We start from the raw sequence: 13393 nt of genomic DNA on the forward strand, positions 1-13393 counted from the left end.
ATACGAAGGGCGCATGGCCTCTTTCCTGCACCAAGCCAGAGTAAAAGAGCTTGACAAAGGTGCTTTGTGGGAGGATGTAATCCTGCCCCTCTTGTCTTCCCAAAACTGTGCTGGCACTTCTGCAGTCCTACACTTGCAGTAGCTATGGTGCCAGCTGTACTATTCCCAGCCTACACCACTCTCTTCAGGACATGGAATGGGTTAGGTAGTGGAGCTGGGTAATTTAGGTTTTGCTAGTTATCAGACTGTGTATGCTTGCTGGTAGGGGAGACGTTAACCCTTAAGTATTCAGACAAGTCTTCATTATCTATATCTTGCCATAAAATAGCAATGTGATGTATTTTTTCTATTAAATAGTAGCCAGAGGAAAATGCCAATTTAATTCCCCACCCACACAACTTTTTTTTAAAAAGCCTCTGTTTCCCAGTAAGATGCATTTCCCACTTTTTCTATGACAGCTCAATTTAATAGAAGTTTTGGGTGTTCCTTGGGACTTTAGTGAAATTGAGCTTTACCTGCATTTTTACAAAAGACTCATTTATAGTAAGACAGCACAAAACCATGTAAAAGATAGTGTTCATATTTAAAAATCAATGAATGAAAATTAATTGTTGCTAAATGATGATTTTATTGCCAGTCTCACAATATTTGATACTTTTCTGAAAATCTCAGTTCTTGCAGTCATGAGAACCTGAGCTCTTATTTAAAAAAGAAAAGTTTCTACTCCTCATGGTTAGGACCCTGTGTAAATCACAATTTATTTTTAGAAAATGCATGGCAGCGTAAATAGCAAAGTATTGAATTTCAGAGTTTGCATTGAATGAATTTTACAAGCAATGTTGGTCAATTTCAAGGAGGGAATGAATTTTATAAGTAATCATTTGTCTTAAACTGACTTAATTGGGGTGTAAAATTCATTTTGTCCTTGAAATTGACTAAGTTAATTTTTTTTTTTGTATGAAAGACTGGTAGACATTTTCCTTTTCAAAAGAAAATATTTAAAAGATCATGGTGTGGGGACATTTTCATGATTTCCATGCCCTTTGTGAAATTGTGATTTACATAAGGCCCTACTTGGGGTTGGGAAGAAGAGCTTGAAAATTTAAATCCTAAAGGCTTAAAAGCAAGACAGCAACTAAAGAGACCCTCAAATGTATTAACTTTAAAGATGGCTCATGATCTTTAAACCAATCTTACGCTTTTTTGCCGGATTCATGGTTGGTGAATATGTGGAGTTGGCAATACTGAAATTGAGATACTTGAGTTTGTGATAGCAAATAAGTAATATCAGTGAAGCAAATATGAATGAAGACTTAAGAGAAAGTACACAGGAGAAACGGAATATAAAAGTTATATATTCTTCCTTAGAATGAAAGTGCAGCTACAGCACGTTTCTGAGAAGCGAAACATACAAGGTATGTCATTAGTAATTGCCTAAGGGAGAATCGCCATGTTCTTTTTTTGCACACGAAGAAGCGGAAAGGAATGGAGGTCTGTGTTCCCTGTAAGCTACGTGCTTGGGCAGCCGAGCCGTTGATTAGCAGAACTATGCATGTCCAGCCTGCAGCTGTGTTCAGGTGTGCCCCCCCACCCCGCTGCTTTGCAGCCACATTGCTGCTGCAGCTGCTTTCAGGACCCTCCTGCTGGCTGTGCAGAGTGTGTGTGGGGTGGGGGTGGGAAGGAAGGGTGCTGATGTCAGGGTCTCCCCCAGCCCCCTGTACCCCATCTCCACAGAGCAGGGTAGAGAGGACAGAGTTCATCAGGACTCTCAGCAACTCTGAGGTATGAACTAGGCTTCGGGTAAGTGCCTTAAAGAGACAGCACATGGTCTCTTGGAGACTTCCCCAGCAGCCAGCGCACACACTGTCTGTCTCACACACATGCAAGCACGAGTGCGCACCCCTCATGTATCCCAGCTCTGCAGAACGGGGGAGACAGCAGATGGGTGTCTCTCAGAAACTTCCCCAGCAGCCAGCACACACACATGCACACTGTCACACATGCACACAGTCGCCCACACACAGTTTGTCACACACTGTCTTTCTAATGTCTGTCTCACGCACATGCACGTGCACACCATCTCTGTATGACACACACACACACAGTGTCTTTGTCACATACCTCCCAATGTTGTTGTTACTTGGTACTTCCTGTAATACATATATATTCTCTGTAACTTTATTCTTTCAAAGTATGCTATTTTACGTTTTTGACTGGTCTATGCATTTAATAATTTTTATTTCTCTCTTACACTTTAAGTTTTAATTCTTTGAGTAGTGAGTTCTAAAATGCCTAACCTGTCCTGGCTGGAGTTAGTATCCCTATTGGTAACTTAAAAAAAAAAAAATTATATCTAGGTTTTTTGTTTCTGCTGGTGGCGCACATCTGCACATTACCTTAGTGCATATAACATTTTTTCTGCACGTGGGTGGAAAAAATCTGAGGGAACATTGGTGGAGGTGATGTATGCCTATGTGAGAGCCCAGGACTGAGAGCCATGACTCCTGTGTTTTGTTCCTGTCTTTGTTGCTGGCTTGCTGTGTGATTCTCTGTGACCCATTTTACTCATCTGTGTAATGGGGGTAATAGTGGTAAACCTACCTTAACAGGGAGTTTGTGAAGATTCAGTCACTTATGGTTGTAAAAGACATTCCTGAATGAAAGACATCATTTAAATGCAAACTACTTAGAATAATTAACCATGTAGTTTCCCTTCTCAAAAGTTTTTTCATTTATATATATAAAATGATTCTTTTTAGTAGGGGTTGATTTTCAAAGATGCAAAGGACACAAAGGGAAGTCAGTGGGATTTGGGTGCCTGATTCCCATTTGGGCCTTTGGAAATCTTCCCCTGGAGGAAGATAAGCATAATTATAACCATTTAGCAGCACTTAAACATATGGTGCTAAAATTATACTCTTGGGTACATAAGAAGGTTGCGGATTGCTGGGAGCAGAATTTAACCCATTGTTCTTTTTTCTAGCACCAACTGAATTTTGTGTTCATTTGGCAGAGTTTTGGCATAATTGTGAGACTTTGCTTTACAGCTGTTTTGAAAGCGTACTACAATTCTCTTGTATGCGGCTACTGAGTGGCATTTCCCAGGTCTTGACCTGCATCATCAGGCAGTCAATATGTGGTGAATTATTATATTTTGACTATAAATAATTCAAATTAAATCTGTTTCAAACTAATGGTAATTAACGCTTCTTTATAATGAAATGTAATCATTGGAATTCTTAAAGCCCCTCTTATGACACAGCAGTTTTATTTTAAGTACTGGGGAAAAAGAAATTAAATGAAAAATTGCTTCTAGGCGGAGTCTGTGGATGCCAATTTTCAGCCCAGAATAAATATTTTAACACATGAGTTAGAAAGCCATGAAATAAGAGGTTTTTTAAAATGGGAAACACTTAACCTTAACAACTGTAGTTGTAGTCTCTGATTTAAAATCTCTAATGTGCTGTAGGGTACGTTTAGAAAGAGGGAAAATGAAAACAGTTAGGATCTCATTACTGATAGCAATTTAGGGCTAAACTCTGTCCCTGGATATGTACGCTGCTCCCACTGAAGTAACAGTATGTGTCTGAGATCAGAACTTCTGTCTAAAACAATCTGTCTTAAATAGTTTGAATTCATCTACTGAAGCTTGGGTCTTATTGTTTGGTACATAACTTCTAGGATGATTACATGATTCAGGAGGCTGGTAACCGATAAAAATCCTGTTCAGTAATGAGCAAAAGAGTGAAATGAGTCAGATGGTCTCAGTCCTGTTCCACAGGGATATTTATCAGTACAATTGATGCCCTTGTTTGCAGTCTCAAAAGAGCCAAAGGAGGGGAAATGAGCTACCTTAAAGATGCTCCTCCTATGGCAGGGTCCAGGTGGAGGGTTATCACTAGCGATAAAATTAATTAAATGTATCAAGAAGAATCTATTGATGCTCCCACAGGAGGCTGCAGAGTAGATGGTAAGTGCAGCAGGACCGCTTAAACTTTATTTACTCTGTCCACAGGAAATAATCTTGGAGACTGAAATTTCACCTTTTTTTTTTCTGCTTTGGGCTAAACTACAGTGAATGGAGGAGTTCCTAAAACATGTCAGCCCATGAGAGCCTGCATACAACTGCAGAACAGAGCTGTACTCTGGCATTACTTCCATGGGTTAATTCAGTCACTTCTAAGAGAGATTCTCCTTGTTTTTTAAAAAAGCGTGGAGACTAGACACAGAACTTCTGTATATCAGCTGACATGCCTGACAAGCTCTCCAGAATTAATCTGTCTGGGAGCTGCAGTGCTGAGTTTAATTATGGAAAGACTGCATCTGTGTTAAAAGCAATTGAGAAAAAGAAGAAAGTAAAAAGTCTGTTTGATTAACTGCTTTCAGCCTGATGGATAAAGACAGATGGTTACTCTATATATTTTGTTTAATGGATCGTGGAGCTGTATTCTGTGAGTAAATTAAACTTATCTGGTCAGAATCTGCCTTTGAAAATGCATGTTGCAACCTCATTGACGCCAGTAAGAGTTGTATGCAAGCATCCTGGGGCAGATTCAGGCCCTGAGGTTGTAGTACACTGTGTTGAAATGAAATTTAAAAGGCAAGTGATACTTTACAGTATTGGTAAAACTGTTCATGGTGAATTATTTAGAGTTCAGGAAGCTTCTTCCATGAATGATTTGTTAAAAAGTATAGAAGCATAGTCAGAAAAGTTTCTTCTCTCTACCCACACAGATATGACCACCCCTTCTCCCCCCACCAGGCTTTGCAATATTTAAGTCCTTACCATATAAACATGTAAAAGCCTCATAAAAGCTAGCCTCAGTTTTTTTGCACTGCAGGTTGTTTCACACAGACACCTAAGTACCTGATATGGTTGCAATTGAGTTCTGAGGCATGAATTTTTGTGTGTGTTTAATAAGGTGAATGTCATGGTAGAGATAAACACTTACAATATGGGAAGAAATCAAATTCAGGCAGTTTTCTTCTCTCAGGTCCCAATCCTGCAAGCCTGCACATGCTTCACCAAGCTTTTGAGCAATTCTACCAAAGTCAATGGGACTACTTAATACATATAGTTAACTACATGTGTGTCTGCAGGATCAAAGCCTTAGTGTGTATTTAATTTGTGTAGCTTGGTCCCCTCGGGTACTTCTACTGCAATAGGGGAAAAAAAAGAGAACCTGCAGCAGCAAGGCTCAAAGTCTAGGTCAGCTGACTCAGGCTCCAGCTATAGGGCTAAAATAGCAGTGTAGACATTCCTGCTTGAGCTCTGAAACCAGAGAGGGAGAGGGGGAGTCAGTTGACCCAGGCTCTGAGGCTCTCTGCCCTCTGTGTGTGTGTGTGTGTGTGTGTGTGTGTGTTGGGGGGAGAATGGATTCTTTTTTGCAGTGTAGACGTACCCTTAGACCCCAAATCAACAATGTACTTAAAGTTACACGCAGGGTTGTGAATAGTTCAGTTGATTTCAGAGGGACTACTCATCTGCTTATAGCTAGGCACCTTCTGAATCAGGGCCTTAGATGAGCCCATAATATATGAGATATAAGATGAACAGTATGACAAAAAGGAAAGGAGAACTTGTGGCACCTTAGACTAACATTTATTTGAGCATAAGCTGTAGCTCACGAAAGCTTATGCTCAAATAAATGTGTTGGTCTCGAAGGTGCCACAAGTCCTCCTTTTCTTTTTGCAAATACAGACTAACTCGGCTGCTACTCTGAAACCTGTCAGTATGATAAAGGAACACAAAAGTATTAAACAATCCAGATATCTAAAAATGATACTTTCTAACATTCAGCTTATGTGTAAGCCCACAAAATGAACGTGTACAAGTCACTACACTTGCACAGAAATGGTTTACTTCAGCAGATTGTAACTAGGAACATTACTATTTGCTACAGTCAGAGCATTTTCCTATTGAAAAATGGTATTTAGCTAAAACTCTTCTTACGCTAATTGACCACGTTAGAATGAGATTGAAACAGTTTTGCAGCAGCACAAACTAGTGTTAAAAATAACAAAATCAAATCAATAGCATTAAAGGATAGTGGGTGACGCTTTATATGTAGCACTCTGTATTTAATACAATACAGATAATAAGGTAAGTCAATGAATATGGACAAGGTGAAGTCATGATTATTTAACAGGATATGTACCTTGACTTACTTTCCAATTCACAACCAAATGACTTGTTTTTCAAGCGAGAGGAAACAGATTGTGTCAGATAACTTCCATTTTGCCACAGTTGATCACTTAATCCTATATCCCAATAGGGACACTTCAGTTGCAAGAGGAATAATGTTTCACTGTATAGAAGGCTTCCCTGGGCTTTGTGAAACCTGGCTTTGATTCCCTACACCACCACAGATGTTGTGCAGACTTATCTTTTGCCAGGGTTTGGATTGGATTGGCCCATGTGGCAGTCTGGCATAATGATGCCTCTCAAGATGCTAACTTGTTCTCCAGATTCCCAGCTTTCATTTAAAAAAAGAAGTCCTTGTCTATACTAAAAACTTAAACTGGCATAGCTGTGGTGGTCAGAGGTGTGGAAAAAAATACCCCTGACCAACAACCAAAACCTCTGTTGGAAATGAGAAGGAGTTTTCATATCACCAGAGTTTCACTGATTCAGGATGTCTTGGTCTGATGCACAAAATTTGCAAATTGTTCATCTAATAGTTAAACTGGCACAAAGCTTAGTTTCGATGGGCCTGAAATAGGAGGGAGATTTTCCCTTTTGAAGTATTAGATCTTATAATATCAAAAGTGGGCAACTGCAGTTGCTTATTCACTGTAAATCAAATCCAATTTATTAATATAGTATTTTAGTCTTAAGTAATACTGAATATCAGATAACCACGTTTTAAAATCAATTAACCCATCATCCTCACCAACATGAAAATAAAATAAGAGTTAAAAATACCTAATTTCATCTAGAGCACAAGGAACCTCTCTTTCACTTGTACTTGGTTTTTGTGGCCAACCAGGCAAATAGCACATCAGCCCATATGATTAAGATATTTTCACTACATAACAAGTATTTTTGATTTTTAGCTGGTGTGGTAAAAGGCATTTGAGCCAGAAATGGGGCTAAGCATTTATTTCTTAGATGACACTACATGTTACAGGAAAGCTGACGTGTGCTACATCTTTGATCTGGTCACACCTGCACAGAGAATGATGATTGTCTCTCAATACTAGCATACCTCCCTTTCAGATAGGCTCAGAGCATAAGAACATAAAAGGTCCATCTAGCCCAGTATCCTGTCTTCTGACAGTGGCCAATGGAATGAACAGAACAGGTAATCATCAAGTGATTCATCCTCTGTCACCCATTCCCAGCTTCTAGCAAACAGAGGTTATGGACACCATCCCTGCCTATCCTGGCCTAATAGCCATTGATAGATAAATTCACGGGGGATAGGTCCATCATAGCTTGAAAACGGAGAACCGCAAAAGCTCTCCTTAAAATGTTATTGTTAAAAATGTCCAAATATTTCTCAGAACTGAATATTGTTTTAAATGAGAAAGCCAAGGGGGTATTTGTTGTAGAATATCTTCCATATCCAGTTGTAAACAGCTTCTGCTCTAAACATGATTAAAGACTTCACACTTTTGTCCAGGTCTTGCCAGATCAAGTTCCAAGAAGTCCAAAGACAGAGAGAAGCAGGGACTTAAAAAAGTCAGAGAAACTTTAGGATATGTTTTTTGTTAAGTTGTTCCTTCAGACATTGCCTTGGAAGATGCTGTGGATTCATAAGCTGAATACACAGCCAAGAATTAATATAAATTCACTGAGCTTTACTCAAAATAGCACATTCCCCTACCTGTGCTCTAAGTAAAGCAGCTGGTGTGAAATTTGAGAGGCTGAGCGTTCTCCTTAAAAACTTGTTTTGCTCAACTTCTAAGACTCTTAGGAGTTTTCCAGCCCCAGATTTCCACACCATGTAACATTTGGTCATGAAGTTTAACCTTTAGCCCTCTAAGAGGAAAGAATGATTACGTTGCCCCCCCGCCCTGGATCCGCTTGCCCAGAACTTAACGCTTTCTTTTATTACTTCCTCCAGATGTTTATCCTGTTGGCTATTGTACTAAAACAAACACCTAAATAGGGGGAAAACATGACCTGTTAAAATGTAGTGGAACATCAGTCATCCATTTGTGTAGCCTTGCTTTGCGGGCAAAGGAAATTAGTTTTCTGGTAATTCATGGTCAAGGATTCCTGGTAAAAAGAACCAAAATCCTGTAACGTATGCTTCAAGCCCAGACGCGTTTGGGACAGCAAAACCAGGTTGTGTACATAAAGAGGGACCAATACACACCAGTTCACAATTTTGGAAGGAAAATACTACAACCCTTCTAAAACCATCACAGCCTGTAAAATTTTAACTGGAAATGTGCTAATAAACAACCCTGATAGACATTCTTTGTGATGGATAGAGGATCAGTTATCTTACCTTGCCACTCTATCCTAACAGCTGCCCTTTGGCTGTGAAGGGTTCAGAAAAGTAGCAGATGTTCTAGACTCTAAGGTCAGAATGGACCATCGTGATCATCTAGTCTGATCTCCTGCACATCGCAGGCCACAGAACCTCACTCACCCACTCCTATAGTAGACCCCTAACCTCTTGCTGAGTTTACTGAAGTCCTCAAATCATGGGTGAAAGACTTCAAGTTACTTCCACCATTCATCATGGTTGAAAGACTTCAAGTTACTTCCACCATTCACATTAGTTTAAACCTGCAAGTGACCCGTGCCCCAAATCTAGTCCAGTCCTCACAAGTTTCTTCCCGAGGTGACCTCTGTCAATGGAGTCAAAAGGCAATTTCAGGTCAGCAATGGCTGTTAAAATTTTACCTCCACTGTGGAGCAATATTTATGAATCAAATGAGAAAAAGAGCAAAAGAGTTATCAATGGTAGAGTGGCCATTCCTGACACTGGCTTGTTCCTTTGCAAATAAATTATAGTTCTTCACCCAATGCTCTAATCTCCCCAGATATAGATTTTAAAACCCATATCTAAGAGGCTAATTAGTCCATAATTCCCAATATTATTTGTTGCCTTTTTTTAATGAAGAAAATAATATTGGTGGACCAACCTGATGGAAAAATTCCTGTATTATTTATATTAATAAATAATTTTGCTGACAATGAGGCCTACTGATCAAAATTGTCCCCATAAACTTCTGCGGTGATAAAATCCTCCTCAGGAGTTTTATTATGGTGTGGTTGGTTTCTCAAAACTCAAACTTGCCTTGGGGTCTTTCTGGAAAGGGACAACAGGTGGGGTCCATGAAGATGGACTGTACCATATGGTTGATAGATGGGGTATCATGAAAGTGTTAAAAAAAAAAAAAATCTCTCCAAAGCATGTATGAGGATAAGGGTTTCTTTAGTTACTATAATAATAGCTAGTTACATAGATCACAGGTAGTTGCCACCAATGTCCAAAATACAGATGAATTTTTCCCTCTGTCCACAAGTTCAAATTCCTTCAAAGGGCTCTTTGATTATCCAGCTTTTCCTAACTCAGAAATGTTTTCATATTTCCTCCTAAGGATCTTTAATAGGATTGGGGAACCATTATTTTGGACAGCCCTTGCGACTGAAGGTGTTTCTTATGAGTGAAGCATAAGAACAGGATTTTTTAAAAAATCTTCTGAAGGGTGAAGATATCTCTTTTAGGTGGTTAGATAATCTTGTTTTTGTTTTTTAAATCTCAGTCTATACTCTGGGGGGCTTGTGATGGATCACTAAGGTCCAAAAGTTGGTTTTTCAGAACTAACAAATCACTGGATATAAGTTCTCTCTGATTTTAGACAATTAATGGATTCCTCTCAATTTGCTTCAAATTTATAGCTTAAAAAATCGGGAGTTTAGATGCAATCGGCCAAAATTCGTCTAGGGAAAAAGTTGCCAGAGGGCAGAAATTTACTTAGAAGGAGTTGATGATTGCTGTCCAGTTTAAAAGCCACTAAAGCACCTGAAAAACAAGAACAATTTTAAATTGCAACTGTGATATTAATCAATCCCACGGCCCCTCAAGGAGAGCTTTAAAATGACCCTCCAAATCATCACCCCTCTACCATTCAAAACTCCAGCCAAAATCTATTTAAAATTACAGAAAATTTATAACCTTAAAATAGCAAAGGGGAAATGAAGGTGAGTAAACCCCATTTACTTAGTTGGAGGGTAGATTAAAGATTTCCTTATCCTCAGAACCCACTCGGACGTTAATCTCCCAGAAGGACAAAAATACGAGATTTAAGCTCTGTCCATAAAGACTCTCTAGGTAAAGGAGAATCCAGAGGGGGCAAACAAACAGGCAGAGCTAAAGGAATAGGTCTCTCAACAATTAATAATGTAGACCTGAAAATGGGCTACTAGCAGTTAATGTGTTAGTTATAACATTTAATTTGGTACAAATGGAAAGTGTCTGACCATGTGCCAGTCAATCCCTCAGTGCATTCTTAACAACCCCTCTAAAAAGGATCCAAAGCCTGGTAAATAAAGGAAAGCATCCTCAGAAGGTTGAGGTCCTTGGAGGAAAACTCAGTCAAATTGAGATAAATAATTCCTAAAAGTCCAAATCCATGAAACAATTTTGAAAGAGGTTTTACTGGAATACCTATCAGGCCCATCTAGCCAATCCACCTCCCTTTCTAGGGCCTCAGCTGAAAAACTGCCATGGAAAAACTGCACCATTGGTTTTGTAGTTAGGCCTAGTTCTCCCAGGATTGTGATAGTCAACTCTCTGGATGGCTTGTAAGTTGGGAACAAGATGGGCTAAAGCAGTGGTTCTCAACCAGGATCCGGGACCCCGTGGGGAACTGTGAGCAGGTTTCAGGGGGGGCTGCCATGCAGGGCCAGTGTTAGACTTGCTGGGACCTAGTACAGAAAGCTGAAGCCCCAGGTTGTGTCTCCCAGCCTTGCCACCTGGGGCTGAAGCCTGAGCAACTTAGTCACAAAGCTCTTCTTAACTAGAAAAGCCACGTGACAGAAAAAGTCAAAAGAAAACAATATGAGAATATACAAACAGAAAAAATGTCTGTCTAAACAACACAGTAAATGACCAGGGCTCCAACGAAAACCTGTTGGACAATATCCCATAGGTGAAACCAAATGGCCTACCCTTATCCCAGGGGTTCTCAACTTTTTTCTTTCTGAGCCTGTCCCCTAACATGCTATGAGAATTCCATGGCCTGCCAATGCCACAACTGTTTTTCTCCATAGAAAAACCAGGACCAGCATTAGGGGATAGCAAGCAGGGGCCCCAGGCAATTGCCCTGCTTGCTATCCCCTTTGGCGTAGAATTGCCTGTCATTACGATTTATTCTTCTTCTTGTGCTATGCTGCAGTGGAAACTTCTGTTTGCAGGGCCTTGTGGCTGCAGGCATTTTAGGCACATGTGAGGTAGGAGCCTTTCCAAGTCTCCAGTCCCCACCTCCTTTCCTCTCTCCCTTCACCCATGCTGTCTGTTTGCACCTATCCCTCCTGTTTTCAAAATGGGAGTGGCTCCAGTCAGGCAATGTGCCTCTGTCTCATGCTAAAGCCCTGACTACTGATAGTTTTCTAGCCCATGCCACGGAGGTCCTTGCATGTTACTGTCTGGTACTGGAGCCACTTCCACTCTCATTCTGGCTCAGGGCTGCTGCTTGGGATTCTCTCCCACTACCACTTTCCCCTTCCCCCCAGTTTCAAGGGTTATCACGTGTTCACTGTGAAGTGATCCCCAGGAGTTTACTGTCCACTTAGCAAGTTAAAAGTCTGCTAACATATTTCTGAGGCCAAAATCTTTCAGAATGAACAATTTAAAAGACTTAAATAACTGACCAAAGAGACTTTTTTCCCCCCTTGAGCTGATAGATTAGTACCATGTAGTTCTCAGCCTTCTAATGTATTGATATCTGGTACCATGGGGGTTATTTCTCATAAATAAATATTAGCCATAGAGTATCATGAAAAAGGAGACTCAAGGTTGTGTATTTTCAGGTCTTGTCTACTCCTTGTATATGTTCAACTTTATGTCCGTTCTTTCAATACACTAACACGTGTGTGCATAGGGGCTTCTATTTAGCCAGGTACTTAAGCACATACTTAACTTTAAGCACATAGGTAGTCTCAGTGAATTAAGTGGGGCAACTCACGTGCTTAAAGCTAAGCACATGCTTTATATACGTTGCTGAATAGGGGCCAAAGGACTGATCTTCTCACTGGTATGAGAGGTAGATAGATTTTGCACATAAAATGTCTATCTGGCCAAATGGGTTTTGTGCATGTAGGAGTTGCAGTCTTTCAGCTGTTCACAAAGGTATTGTTCCACCCCAATGTAAATATGTAAAGTTGTACATGCACAGCTAGAAGCTGTGGGAAGGCCTGACTAAAAATCAGGCTCTTGTAAATCAAAGATTATCTTTGATTTTAAGAAGTAGTAATTATGTCATCTTGTATATAGCAGAATCAGTTACTGTTTCCCTCAACTAGTAAACCCAAACTCGTAAATGATTTAATATTTCCCCCCACTCCTGAATATATCTGCTCATGGATATATTTTTACAGACTTGGTTAATAATACATTTGGTGGAAAAAAATTAAATTTATTTCATGCTGGTTTTATTTTCCAGGAGAAAGTGTCTAGCCAAGAACCTTTCCACGTAGCTTTAAGGAGAATAAGCCAAGTACCCAAATCTTAATTTGATTCCAAGATCAGTTTTCATACTTAAAAACCTCTTGTCTGTGACTTCCTGCAGTAGTTGTTGAGTTCCTTTATTATTATTAATATCCATTTTAATTCATCTCTAAAGTGCTATTTTACTTTAATATCATACCTTTGACTAGAGCTTTTTCTGGACCGAGTAAGTGTACATCAGCAGATTGTATTTGAATGATTCTGTAGGTACCTGTTTACTTATGAAACTTTTTTAGTTTGATATTTATTATCCTGAATTTTTTCTGTTTTGACATAGGGTTCATAAAATAATTGAATATCAGGATTGGAAGGGACCTCAGGAGGTCATCTAGTCCAACCCCCTGCTCAAAGCAGGACCTAATCCCCAACTAAATCATCCCAGCCAGAGCTTTGTCAAGCCTGACTTTAAAAACCTCTAAAGAAGGAGATTCTACCACCTCCCTAGGTAACCCATTCCAGTGCTTCACCACCTTCCTATAGAAAAAGTTTTTCCTAATATCCAACCTAACCTCCCTCACTGCAACTTGAGACAATTACTCCTTGTTCTGTCATCTGGTACCACTGAGAACAGTCTAGATCCATCCTCTTTGGAACCCCCTTTCAGGTAGTTGAAAGCAGCTATCAAATCCCCCCTCATTCTTCTCTTCCGCAGACTAAACAATCCCAGTTCCCTCAGCCTCTTGTAAATCATGTGCTCCAGC

The sequence above is a fragment of the Dermochelys coriacea genome, chromosome 12, assembly GCF_009764565.3.
Source record: "Dermochelys coriacea isolate rDerCor1 chromosome 12, rDerCor1.pri.v4, whole genome shotgun sequence".
NCBI classification, from domain to species: Eukaryota; Metazoa; Chordata; order Testudines; family Dermochelyidae; genus Dermochelys; species Dermochelys coriacea.